The sequence below is a fragment of the Helicoverpa armigera genome, chromosome 23 (genome assembly GCF_030705265.1).
Source record: "Helicoverpa armigera isolate CAAS_96S chromosome 23, ASM3070526v1, whole genome shotgun sequence".
Taxonomy (NCBI): domain Eukaryota; kingdom Metazoa; phylum Arthropoda; class Insecta; order Lepidoptera; family Noctuidae; genus Helicoverpa; species Helicoverpa armigera.
The window spans coordinates 9,880,094-9,893,800 of record NC_087142.1 but is presented as its reverse complement, the minus strand read 5'-3'; the positions used below and the strand labels follow the sequence as shown (position 1 = coordinate 9,893,800).

The 13,707-nt window shown below is 34.1% G+C and overlaps 1 protein-coding gene across 1 annotated transcript in view; it reads right to left on the bottom strand.

Annotated features, from left to right (window-relative positions):
- The window catches only part of LOC110378669 (mucin-2), a 60,444-nt gene that overhangs the window by 35,001 nt on the left and 11,736 nt on the right, over positions 1-13,707 (bottom strand). Inside the window, exon 3 of the mRNA XM_049837514.2 lies at positions 8,505-8,546. The gene's annotated coding sequence lies outside the window, so the exon portion shown is untranslated. The remainder of the gene's footprint in view (positions 1-8,504; positions 8,547-13,707) is intronic.

The window sequence follows — 13,707 nt, the reverse complement described above, 5'->3', positions numbered from 1 at the left end:
TAAGATTCCAACAGTGTCTTTAATTATGTGTCCATGACTGTATATAGTAAAGAAAACAATACAGTCTATCGTGTGTTTCGCGTGAATGAGATTAACTTTTTGTCCATCGAGTAATAAAATATAATAATGACGTTGTCCATTTGTCCATTTGTACGTTGTTAAGTATGACAGTGATGTTTCTATTTATTTACTAATGCATTTATAAGTTATGTTGTCTGTCTGTGTCGGTATTTATTTAGATTTATGTATAACTGGAGTTTAATGTGTCTTTGGTAAATGCTAGAATATTATTGTGAACGCGAAAGTCACTCTCAATTATGTTGATTTGTTACTGTTAATTTGAATGTTTGGTGTTGATAGAAATTTACTCTTTGCGAAACTTTGATCTGGATCATTAAAAAACCTTTTTGAAACAATACAAATTAGAGTTTTTATATTTCAATTAGTTTTTGAATGTCAATGGCCTTGTAGTTTTATCTTATAGATCAAAAGATTCGTGTACGTTGTCTATCTGTTTGAAATTATCGTCATTATCATAGTGAGCCGAACGAAATAAGGGAAGTGATGAAATAAATTGTAACAGACCAATTGATGAGTGGTTAAGTACCTTTGTGTAATTTTATCTCGTTACTACCTATTGCATGTCTGATCTGATTGTTGAACTTACTTTTAAAATTATTTAGGTTGAAGTTCCCAATTAGGGTAAAATATTTACTTATATTTTCATATGACTATTTATAGTATTTACCTAGATTTGTTCTCCTTTCTTTTCTCGCCATATTTTTTCATGAGATGTCCAACTTATACATATCTAAACAGTTTAAAATTCTTTTTTTTTCCTATTTATATAATATAAATTCCTAGGTGTAAAATCAAGAAGATTCTAAATAAATTATGTAAGTTCCATGACCCTTCGTGCTGCACACAACCTTTGCACCGAAGCCTACATAAAAAGGATGTATCGATTTAAGTAAATGTCGATCGATTGTCTATTCGAGTCGATTTGTGTCGATGCCAAGGATGCGAGAGTTAATGGATGCTGAACAATGTAATGGATGGTTCGGATAAATGTTTTTATTTGTTTGCTTTGGGCTCGTGAGCTGTCGATAAGGTTAAATAAATGTGTAACGATGGGCATTTGTTTCTTTCGATCAGGTAAGTAAGTCTTTTTGTTACACTGCTACCAGTGAACTGAATTTTGAATATTTTTAGCGAATGGTTTGATACTGGAGAAAATTATAGGCCTATTTCTTGGAATAAAATGATATCTTTTTATGTGCGTAAGAATTTACTGAATCAAAAATCTTGACTAGTCAGATTTTTTTTTAAATATGCTTTATTTTACTCGAAGCTCCCAGTTTTAACTCATTAAAACTTTAGTATCAAACCTACTGCCAAAAATCTTCAAAATGTCGAGTTACAAGAACAGCCCGATCCCACCATAACGGTATGTTTTCATTAACTAATCATCCACAAAGCGTTCTTGACCGCATAATGACGTGAATTAAAATAGTTTTCATATGATAAAGACTAATTAGCAGTTATATCTACCGTGGAGGTCAGAGTGTGAGACCCGTTGGCAAATGTGTACTGTTTCAAATGTATGACGATTATGTCAAGGACCCTCGTTAAGATTTGATGGAAGAATTTTCTGGTTTAATTGTTTTAAGTAATATGTATGTATTTACTTACTGTCTTTTTGTTCATTTTTTCGGGTGTTTGTGCGGTCTTTTTTTTTAGTTTTCAACCTACTTGACAGAAAAGATGAGGTTTTTAATTCGTTGCAATGTTTTTGTCATAGCTTTGACTATCTAATTGGTCTAGTTTTTGAAATGATGACTGCTGACTGCTGACGTTCGATGCCTGGGTCGAAAAAAGTGGTAATTGAGATTTGTTACCTGGAATTTCTGTTTTATTTCCAGTATTAAATCTTTATTCCAGTTGATTGCATTGATTGCATATCCTATTATACCGAAGTAAAAAATATTTTTAGTAAACTTATATGCCTACATGCAGTTTTGCGTATGTTTTAGTTTTACGAATTAATATGATGGAAAGCGCATGATAAATACAGAGTAAACAGAAAGAAAAACAGCTGACAGACATTCCGTGCGCGCAAAATGAGTGAAAATTAATTAATTTACGGCTGCAGGTCATTAACCCCTGCGCCGGCGCCGCGTCGACTTCATGATTTCAATTATTCAGTAGACACTGCATAAATTACGTGTGTGCACAGTGAAGTGTGATTTATATGTGTATGTGCGTAAGTAATAGCTTCGTAGGTGTGGATATTTGTCAAATTGAAATGCGTTCACATTCTTTCAGACTATGTAAATGTATATGTATGCGAAGTCTGCTAATAGAGCCAATAGCTAAACTTACTAGGTAATACTCTTAAAATCTCAAGACAGTTCAAACAATCAAGCATTAATTAGTACCTATATTTATTTTATATCATATAATACTAAAAGCATTTTCAAAGTGTATGGCCAATTTCGAATCTTCGAGTGACCTTTTATGAGTATAGTCAGCATGTAAAAAGTATTGACAACTCGACTTCATAGTTGTAGAAATCAGATAAGCAATTGCTAAGTTTAATATTTCGCTGACACTAGAAGCAGATAATATAACAAATGACTATATAACATCTAGATAACGTAGCCATATAATATATTGAACGTTTAAAAAGCCAGTAACGAGACTATTACATAAAAGACCTCTACAGAGGCATAACTGACCTCTTGACATTAAATATTGATACACAAAGTAATGGTTCTTCCACATCAGATAAAAATATGGCGATTTCAATACATTGTATGAAAAATCCAGATCAATATTATTGATCGTCTGTACAAGCCTTATTTGGCGTGAAAGTAATATTCATTGTTTGATGTTGTTACTTATGTTAGTAGCTTAGATGTCATTAAAGATTGCCAAAGTTATATAAAGTTATGGGTCGTAGGATGTTCTAAGATTAAGATCACAATTTGCTATTGTGGTTTAAAGTGCGTGTCATAGTTGTGTTGGTTCCGTATTGATTTGTTTATAATAGTTATTTGTTATACAAGAGTGCAAAGTCGCTATTTAACCGCGTGCTCAATTTTGACGGCCGAGCAAGCGAAGGATTCTAAAATTGAAACACGAGCGTAGCGAGTGTATGTACTCCTCTTATGTACTCCTCTTATGTACTCCTCTTATATACTCTTTTATATAGTACTCTCTTATGTACTCTCTTGTGTAGTTACTCTCTTATGTAGTACTCTCTTATGTACTCCTCTTATATACTCTCTTATGTACTCTCTTATGTACTCCTCTTATATACTCTCTTATGTACTCTCTCATATACTCCTCTCATGTACTATCTTATGTACTCCTCTCATGTACTCCTCTTATGTACTATCTTATGTACTCCTCTCATATACTCCTGTTATTAACTCTCTTCTGAACTTAATTGGTCAACATAGCGAACTCCAAAGAGGTACGGTGGACTGCACATCCATGGTAACTGTCATGCACCTTAACTCAATAGTAATAAATACGATTTTCCTATAAAACTGTCACCACTGACCTGAAGTTGACTGTACAATCCCAATAGTTAACCAATCGGCTTTGTATTAAATCTGTACGTACCTACATCGTTAATCATTTGCTCGCTGTCAATTAACTATAAGTGGAATAGTTTAGTAATATCTGCATTGCAGAGTAAACGTTATTTGTAGAAGATTTTTGCATCATTCTCGATTCACTTAGCTTCGTCATTTTAGTTTCGACATTAATGAAAAACGGGGCTTGTGTGGTAAAGTAGACTTTACGTAGGTATTATATTGGTCCAGTCTAGAACAGTTTAGAGGTTCATATAATATCTTTCAGCAGTTTGATTTATAATTTTAATGCTTCTATTTATATGTCAATGCTTTATGAAGAACATTTCTTAAATATGTTTTGACAAGTCTGAAGTTAGTTTTCTTAGTGTGTAATTTCAATTTAGTTTTAACAATTTAGATTTTAGATCTTTACAGCTTCTTCTCTTCATCTTCGCACCTACAGCTTTAGAAGGTCTTGGTACTAAAAGCACAGAGTAGTTAACCGGCTTATTTCTTGTCATGATACTTTGGCCTCTGTATACACTTATACAGTCACTTAATATTTTCCACAAAACACAACAATTTCCAACAATCACCCAAATTACAAAACAAAACACCCAATTTTGAAACGTCCCAAATCACAAATTAGATTAATGTTCCCACGTCCCAAAATCGCTCTTATCTCGCATCGCATAAGAACTGTTTCGGATTGTATGCGCGGGCGCAGCATCACGCGATCAGTTATATAAGTGTTACAATTATGCATTTGCCGTGAGAACCGTGTGTCGTGGTGATTAAGTTATTGACACACTACTTGTTATACTTTAAATAGGGAATGATTACTTTATGTGGGTACTTAATTAGAATTCCTCATTGAGCTTTCTGAAGACGGCTACACTTTGTGTTCAGATTTATCGCATCTTTTCAATCTTTTGTTGCAAGCATCTTTTACTCCACACAGAGGCGATACACCAGCCAGTCGTCTTGATATCCATTGGTTAATATCTTACATTCTAACAACCTGGCTGAACCAATCTCTAACAGAATTTCGTCTGAAAGGTGTGGTGGTAATAAATGATCACCCTATATGAGACTTAAAATTCCCTATTACCTTTTCGTTCTAATAAAAATGTACAAGACTTACAACTTTGGATAGATTTAGGTAGATCGGTATGTTTAAATGTTAATCGCATCGAAAAACCCGAGCCCATTCACAATCACATTTACCTACATTCACGAAAGCTCGTATTCAGAATAACCCGCTAATAACAAAAACAAACAAATAATAAACCGGTAACGCATTCGGTAACGATTACCGACAGCCGGTAATACCGGAAGCTTTGCAGTAATGGCTTCATAAGATCAAGGTCACTGAGTCATTGGGTTTCAAGTCAGTAGCCAAGGACTTTTGTGAAAGGTAAAAGTTTTAAAGGGTAGACTGACGTAGCTTTATGCATAGGTGTCAATTTAAATGTCATTAGTAGATTCTTGGGTTCGATCTACTATCAAGAGATATCAGTCTATTCCTAGATTGTCTCTTGTCATAGCTGTCCTTTCTCAGTTTCTGTTGAGCATTGTTCTAAAGTCGTGATTTCACACATTTCAGTACCTATCCAAAATTAAACACTCTATTGACTAAGTCCTATAATAACTATGTCATCTTTTCGTCCTGTTACAGTTACAGCCTTTTTATCGTCCTACTTCTGGGCACAGCTAGGCCTCCTCTCACACGGAGAAGGATCTTTTCGTCCAAGCTAGACCAATATGATTAGTAAAGCAGCGGTTCAACTTTCATAGTGGGACTTGAGTTTGAGATAGTTGTACCTACTCACTAATACTCGAGTCGATGGGAAGGTGGCCTTTACGCGATCGTTATAGCATGCGTACTGAGACCCGGGGCTGTAGCGTCCGCAAGCAAAGTGTATCAATTCATTTATAAACTTTTTTTGCTTAATTATTAAAGGATCTATATGAATTATGAGTTGCAATGCTGATTTTACCTGTTATATGTATTTATTATACCAATATGTATCTATGTCGAATATGCTTAGGAACTACTTGTACTTACTACTATTTGAATAGTTCTTTTACCGTTAGAAAGCTACACTATCTGCGCTCAACGTGGGCTCGTGTATAACAATAATGAAAAAATCTAAAGTTATCGTTTCAAGGTATTAAAAACCTAAGTACCTACTCAAAAGCGCTATTCAATTCTAATTTAATTTCTTTGTTCACACAAAACCTTCATTAAAATGTCAACCTTTGACCACACACAAGCAACAACAATTTAAAAAAATGCTATTACTAAACATTTTCTCAATCACAAGACACACAATTACAAAATCTCACACCACACATCATTTCAAAGGAACACTTGTTAAAGTGTTAAAACAAAAGAAATAAAACTAAATACGACAATTACAGTCGATTGTTCTGCTGACCGTACTTAATGTACCAAACTGTTTTGTCCTTGAACTTTCGCGTGAAGCAACGCTCGTGTGCACCGAGCCTTACACACACACATGCATACAGCTGTCACGATTGCACGCACACTAAGAAGGATTTTGGGTTCATCTTTAAGTACACTTTTGACAGATGTTACATCTGTCTATGATGCTGTAGCTTTTAACCGACTTCCCAGATAGAAGGAGGTTCATATTTGGCGGTTTTTATTATGTATTTGTCGGAATATTTTATTTTTTTAATGCTTGAAGGTTTTTTAGTGTCGGTTCATTGGTAAAGTATTATGCGTGTGACATGCAAACCAAGTAGGTGTCAAGTGACATTTCGCTCTCCTGTAGTTCAATGCAAATACTTCGAATAAATTAATCAATTAGAAATAAATTAAGCAACTAGTTAGAAAAATTCTCAATTTGAAAAAAAAGCACAAGAAACTTGTTTTTCCTAGAATTTTCCCAGCCCCAAATAAGTTAAGAACATATCTTATTTTAATAATATTATTTTATGTCGTTATAAGACATCACATAAACCACTACACCAATGGCGAGGAAAACGCCCATAACACACCATGACATGTTAACGACCACGCACACAAACACACATGCACACACACACTTTCACAGCATTCCACAATAGGCATAATGTGTGTGATTGTCTATATTTCAAGATGGTATCGGTGTTAGCAGATTTATAACTGTATTCCAACAGTTACAAAGTAATCGCTTTTACTGTCTTTACGGACGGTTTCTTTAAAATGGAAGTTATTTTTTAGTGTTATAGTTTTCCATTATTAACAGACTACTTAGACGCTTCCAACTGCGTCACGAAAAAAAATGTGGCCTATGGTGGTTCTTTTGATTATCTGTATACTGAATAACATCATAATCGGTTATGTATTTTCAGCATGAAAACTGGACAGATAGATAAAAAAAAAAACTGATTTATATTACTGAAGATTTTTCACCATACGAAACTAAGAAATCACTTATTCACATCATGCATACGTACATAATACAATATCTATTGATTTCAATGATCATAAGTTCATTACAATTATATATTAAACCAATATCAATAACAGATCAACAAACATCACGACATGATCTTGTAACGACGTGCTGACATTTTTTATTTATTTATTTCTATTAATCAACCTCTTTAGACTTGAATGTCAATGTCTTAATTTAAAATGGCGTACATGTACCTAGGTATTTATTAGTGCTTAATGTAATGTCTAGACGTTTGGTAATCTTAGACTATTAACTAGAAGCTTTTAGCTAAATGCTAAGACATGTTTTGTAATTTTTATTTTTATCATTGAGAATTTAACTGTGTGTTGTAAAAATAAAAAGTTGTTTCAATATCTATGAGATTTTATTTGTTTATGATTTATTAGGTTCTGTGTTTATGATAGTCTCATGACCAACATGTAATTTGACCCAGATTGTGTTTGTTTTTATTTTCAAATCATGTTCAATTAACATATTCTCTGTGATTCTAATAATGCTTTATTTAGTTCAACTTCAATAAAAATACATTTTGATCAGTTTTTTTTGATTGTTTATACTTACTGCACTGAGCTACTTAAAACTACTTATCATCTAATTTCCTGGCTTCCATAAAAAACGCACATCACTGTTCCTACCAAAGCGTTCTTTCGCGAATTCGAGCTATGTTACATGTAACACAATGTGGCTTAACAGAACCATCATTAATCGTCATTATTTACATAAGCCGCTCACACAATAGTATGGGAACGCCACGCGAAAAACTTAGGATTTTATTATAAAATTTTAATTGGGCGTTGCGTTCATACAAAGTCACTGCGTGCGGATTTCATAAATATATGAATTTGCGGCAATTACTAGGGAAGAATTTGTTACTAAATACGTTAAATGACGCGGCTACTAAATTATTTAGTAATTATAATTATCTTGTATAATTACGTTGAGTTGGGAATTAATTTTAATGATAAGATTGATGAAGGGAGACCAAGTGAAAGGGACAGACTAGTGGCAATTGTTTTTAGTATTCATTTACATATGGCTATGAAATTAAATATTGCTTTGAGGGTAATCAAATTAACTTAACTAGCTCCACTCTCTTTTTTATGGCAAAGTAACTTGTTGCTTTAAGTCAAAATGGTAGGTAACCATAATTCATTAATACTTAGGAATATTAACTACAATTTTAGCATGAATTCCCCATATAGCAAACAATTATTTTGACCCGTGTTGAAATGTAGTAAACAAGGAGAAGATTGGCTGTTAACAGTTTAATTATAATTATAACTATTAACAAAATTACAGCTTGCAATTAAAATGTCCTGCACTGTAAAACTATTTGACCCTTAATTATAATCATTTTACCTCATAAGGTCATAGTAATTTTAGAACATTGTACACCTATATGACGTAAGAAATATTCATAATTAAATATAAACGAAGTAATAAAACTTACCAGTTTAATTGAATTTTCGTTCTGTTGATCTGGAATCAGTTTCTGCAACAAAACAAACTTTTTGTTAAAAAATAAATAAGTTTAAATTTTACACTAACTTTAAAAGTTAACTACGTAGTGTGCTTGCTAGAGATACTAACTACTTTCTGGATGAAATTATCATGTTTTCCATCAAAAAAATATTTAATAGGTACACCCCTGCCAAAAATGTTTTTTTAAGTTACACAAGACTTAAAACGTATGTTATATATTTTTTCAAATACATAGTGTGTCTTTTTCAATTCAATGCTATGAAGTGCTTCGAGAATACAGAAAGATGATTTCTTTAACATTTATTGTTTTGACATGCAACAAATCAAATGTCGAAGCTTGTCAAACGATACATTCCATGAGGAGCATCTTCGTGAGCACGTTTCTTTGTTGCTTAATTTATTTTCATTTTAAAAGTGAAGTTTAACCCAGATGGGAATGCTATACTTATGTATGTGACGAAAAATTGCAAGGATTTAGTTGCTATAGTTTACTTTGATACGGCCTTCATGACAGACTTATGATTTTATTTTTAACTGAACTCATAAAAAGGAATTTCCAGATTCAACCAGTTTTAACCGATGCTTGTTGTTAAAAAAGTTGCAAGAAGGTACAGTCAACTTCAGGTCAGTGGTAACAGTTTTATAGGAAAATCGTACTTATTACTTTTGGGTTAACGTGCATGACAGTTACCACTGATGTGCGGTCTACCGTTCAAAATATTTTTTAAGCTAAATTATATACCTACTTTTTCGCAAATACTTAGTCAAAACGAAGCTTTGTAAAAAAAAACAACGCCTAAAGAGTTTTAGTGCCAATTAAAACACAATTAAAGGAAATAAACTTAGTGTGTATGATCGTAAAATCACAGCATTTACTTAGCGCATTCGCTCAGCATTTTCCTTCACGCTCGGTTGCCATAGAAACCGAGATGCGTACGAGATGAAGTAACAAACGATCACTTGCGCCTGCGACGCTGTTACGTCGCCATATTGAATTGTTCGCTATTATGACATTATGTCGATAACTGCCTGAAAGTGATACTTAAATACTGTTGTATTGTCGGCTAATAGAGGCGGTTATATCACGCTTGTTTGTCTGAGAAGGGTATGCAGTACAGTAGGTTTAAAATATGGCCTTTTTTTTGTTTCAGCTGAGGAAAATGCCTGATGCATACACACACCGCCCGGGGAGACCTCGGCTTGTGTGCCGTCTTTTGCCTTTTAGAGACCACCAGGACCAAAGACGACTTTCGTGTGTGACCGTCTAAAAATGGCCTACCAAGCTTAGAGTGAGTATATACGTGCTTATGATTTTTATGATTCAGTAAAGGGGGAAGCAGGGCTGACACTATTTTGCCACCAGTTATAATAGATGAATCTTTTTTGGATATGCGGAAATTACTTATGTTAACTATGTCTTTAAAATCTATAGGTAGGGAAGATTAGATCTGATAAAAGATTAACCAGCTTTTAGAATATCTTTAGTGACTGAAAGACCTATAAGTACCTAAATGGCACTGGGATTAATGGTTTAACTTAACCATCAATTTACCACCAATTTTAACTTAACCTTTACCTGGTTCGGTAGTAACAAAGTCTTTAACAAATGTAGGATTTCTTTCAAATTGCAACAGAGTACAGCGTAGTGGATGTTTTTCTTTTTATCTCTCATCTACATGGTTATAAATATTATCTGCGAGCCGCCATTGTCCATTGAAATGCACACTCGTATCTTACTTGTCAGCACGCAACTCTGACTTGACACCTTTTTTGTCAGAACTACTGAAGTCTGACTCCATACATGTGTTTTGATAATATTAAGGAAATTGTGGTAATCATGTTTGCAGATATTTTGTGATAACTCTAACAAGAAAAGTAAACCGTGCCATATATGAAATTCTGACCTAAGTATGATACAGTTTTAAGTAGTAGTAAAGTTAATTTAATCTACCATATTCTTGTACTTGATGATGAGAAATAAATGATTAATTGATTGAATCACCTTACTACCTATCTTTCTATCGCAAAATTGCTAACTAATACTACTAATATATACATTGCTTAGCATATATACGGTTATGAACACCATATTGACAGCTACTTTTTATTTAGACGCGTTATCTTCAGAACGAATTATAGAAACCAGAGTAAAATAACATACTTATTCCAATTCCTAGAAGCTATCCCATCAATCACCAGTACAAAGTGGACTTCAAAACTACGAGTAAGTTAAAAACCCCATAAAACAAACGACAGTCTGTCGCCACCATAACAATGTCCCATAGAGCGACAAAGGGCCGTAAATACAAGTTTATCGATATTTCGCACAAACCACATCGATTTGAGTAAATGGTTGTTTGTCTGTAGAAATGCGTGTCTCGTGCCCTGAATGTGGACGCGTTTGAGGCTTTCAATGTTAAATTGTGTGCGGATTTTGACCTGTTGGTAACTGTAGGTACATGTTAAATGTACACTTCTTCAATAAAGGTGCATCTACTAGCAGCTTCTACCAGATGACTGTGACATATGTCTATATACTACATAGCTAAACCCGCTGTTTGCTCAGTCCTACGAATTATAGTTCTTCAGAACTAACGAGCAGACTTGTGTTGCTGGGGAGTTTATTGTGCCATTTCTTCTTCCCAATAAAATCACATAGGAAGTACATAGTTAAAGGATTCTGGGAGTTGTCTTTTGTGATGATTTATGAGCCGAATTAAGAAGTTTTCGAGTTCCGGTTTATACTTAGATATTTAAAACTGCGCAATATGTTTTAATGTGGGTTATTTTTTTTAAGATGGAGTGATTTAAACAATACATATTTATTTAATCCTTTTCCATTACGACTAGAAACACTAATATCAGCAAATTAAACATTATAAAACTACAATTTGAAAACAACAAACCGTCACAATGAATTGTAGTAATCCATACTTTCATCTGCGTCTGCGCATACCACTTCAACTGCGCATGCGATGCTTTCGCCGCATTTTAACTTGATAGCTAGCTATTAGACAATAGTTGTGCAAGAAATACTCAAAAAAAATATTCATTAAACCCATTGACGGATGGGTGGTCAGCCATTTTGAAAAATTATGACCCGTAACGTTTATGTAAGGAGTAATATGTTGTTTATGACTGTAAATTGCTGTAAATTCATGTTAACAGTTTTATGGATGTTAATGTTGAATAATATACACATTATTATTGTAGATTAAGATGTGTCTGCAACTGTGTAACAGTGGTTCTAAAACTTTAACAATTTTCACCCTTTAAACCGTATTATATTAAAATGGAATGAGATCAGAAATGTAAATAATACCTAAATACCACTGTGTGGCTTACATAAAAAGAAAAATATTTTAGTAAAGTTTTATGGGTAATTAGAATACTATAAACATGTTTACATGGAAATGTACATATATTTTATTTACTATTCACAAGCTCTTAACAAACACCTAGAGAATCTTGTCACAAATACCCGCGACATTTCATAACATATGCAACACTCAACAACGCAATTTTCATAACACAACTTTAGATGCATTAAGCTCTTAAGTTCTAAACAAACTTTAACTTAGAACCTAACGAGGTATTGCACAAGATTGTGTTCGTCGGACACATGGAGAATAAAATAAATAGTGGAGATGTCATTATGCAAAATATCTTAAGAAAGTAGCGCGCCAAAATGCGGGTGTTCGGGAGACGAGCAACGTTACTAGCTCCGCCCTTATACGCCTTCTATGGAACTCGCCCATTATATTCAAAATAAAATCACCAATCAATCAATACCGATCTTTGGCAGATTAGTTTGGATTTGACAAATAACCCGAACATCTCGTTCTAGTTTCAGTAGCCTACCGTAAGTTACTTTGACCTACAAGGAACCGAATGACCTACCTTCCTGGCATCTCTGCTATCTTTCCTACCTCCGTGGTTTGACACAAGTTTGCCACTGTTGAACACCAACACAAGTTTGCCGAACACGTGTCTAATTGTTGGACAACTGTTGGGCAATTGTTGTAATGGGACATAATGCACTAAGTATGGGACATTCGTGGACATAGCTCGTGGTATTATAGTGATTAACTTGAGTTACTTAGGTGTAACTAGATGTTAGTGGTAACTTTGTTTTTGTGTGATGTGGTAATTGTTTCTAGTGGGCTTTGCTTAAAGTGGGATGCATTATGATTCATGTTTTGATAGGGGTTTTTTGTTGAATTTCCAAACGGCCTGTAGGTGTGACTCTACAAGTATAGGTCAGAATTTTCAATAACAAATACAGATCAAGCGTCAAAACAGCGTGCTAGTGTTTTTGCCTAATTATATAAACAAATAAAGTTTAAAACTGAAGGGACAAGGGAAAAGTGGAACAATTTGTTTCTTTTTACTATCCATCAAACTTTTGGAGACAAAAATATTTCAAGTTTACTGAATTTCGGATTTAAATAAAAATGAATTTCGGATGTTAAAGCTCCATTTATCAGTAAAGTATTATTCTCTTGTAAAGTAGATCATCAAGCAATCCCATCGCCAAATCGATCCCCTTTCCACGTGCGTTCTGACCGTGACTTTTACCGATCGGCGCGGGCGCATCGAGGCGTGACGCATCATAAGTTGTGAGTACATGCGTGCTATCATGTGCAGCAGATTAATAACTATTATTCTTGTGTGCATCGAGGAGATTAAGTGGTGATAAATCTTTCGAACTTTTTGCAGTCAATGTTCGAAATATACTTGTTTGTTTCTTCAATAAGACACTTTTTTAAAGGCTGTGAAACTTCTGAACCGATTTAAAAAATATGTTTATGCCCTCGGTTGGTATGGGCTACGTTTTAACCAGGAACGGGAGAAATTCCCCCGGGACGCGGGTAAAACCATTAAAAGATAGCTAGTATTGTATATAAAAAAAATTGCTCACTTCCACGTAGGTACAAGACGTATAATAAAAAATTAAGTAATCTATTTTGTATGCAAAAAAGTTGGGAGTAATTGAACTATAGTACAGTACAAAAAGGTATGTAAGCATCATTAGAATTCTCACAAATATAAGTGAATCTCTCTTTGGGTTACTCGGGGCGCTCTCAATTCACCACGGGTTACGTAACCCGCACATTCTAGAGTAACCTTGCGAGCTGGCCGAGTACCCCATCACCCTGCGCATGCGACGA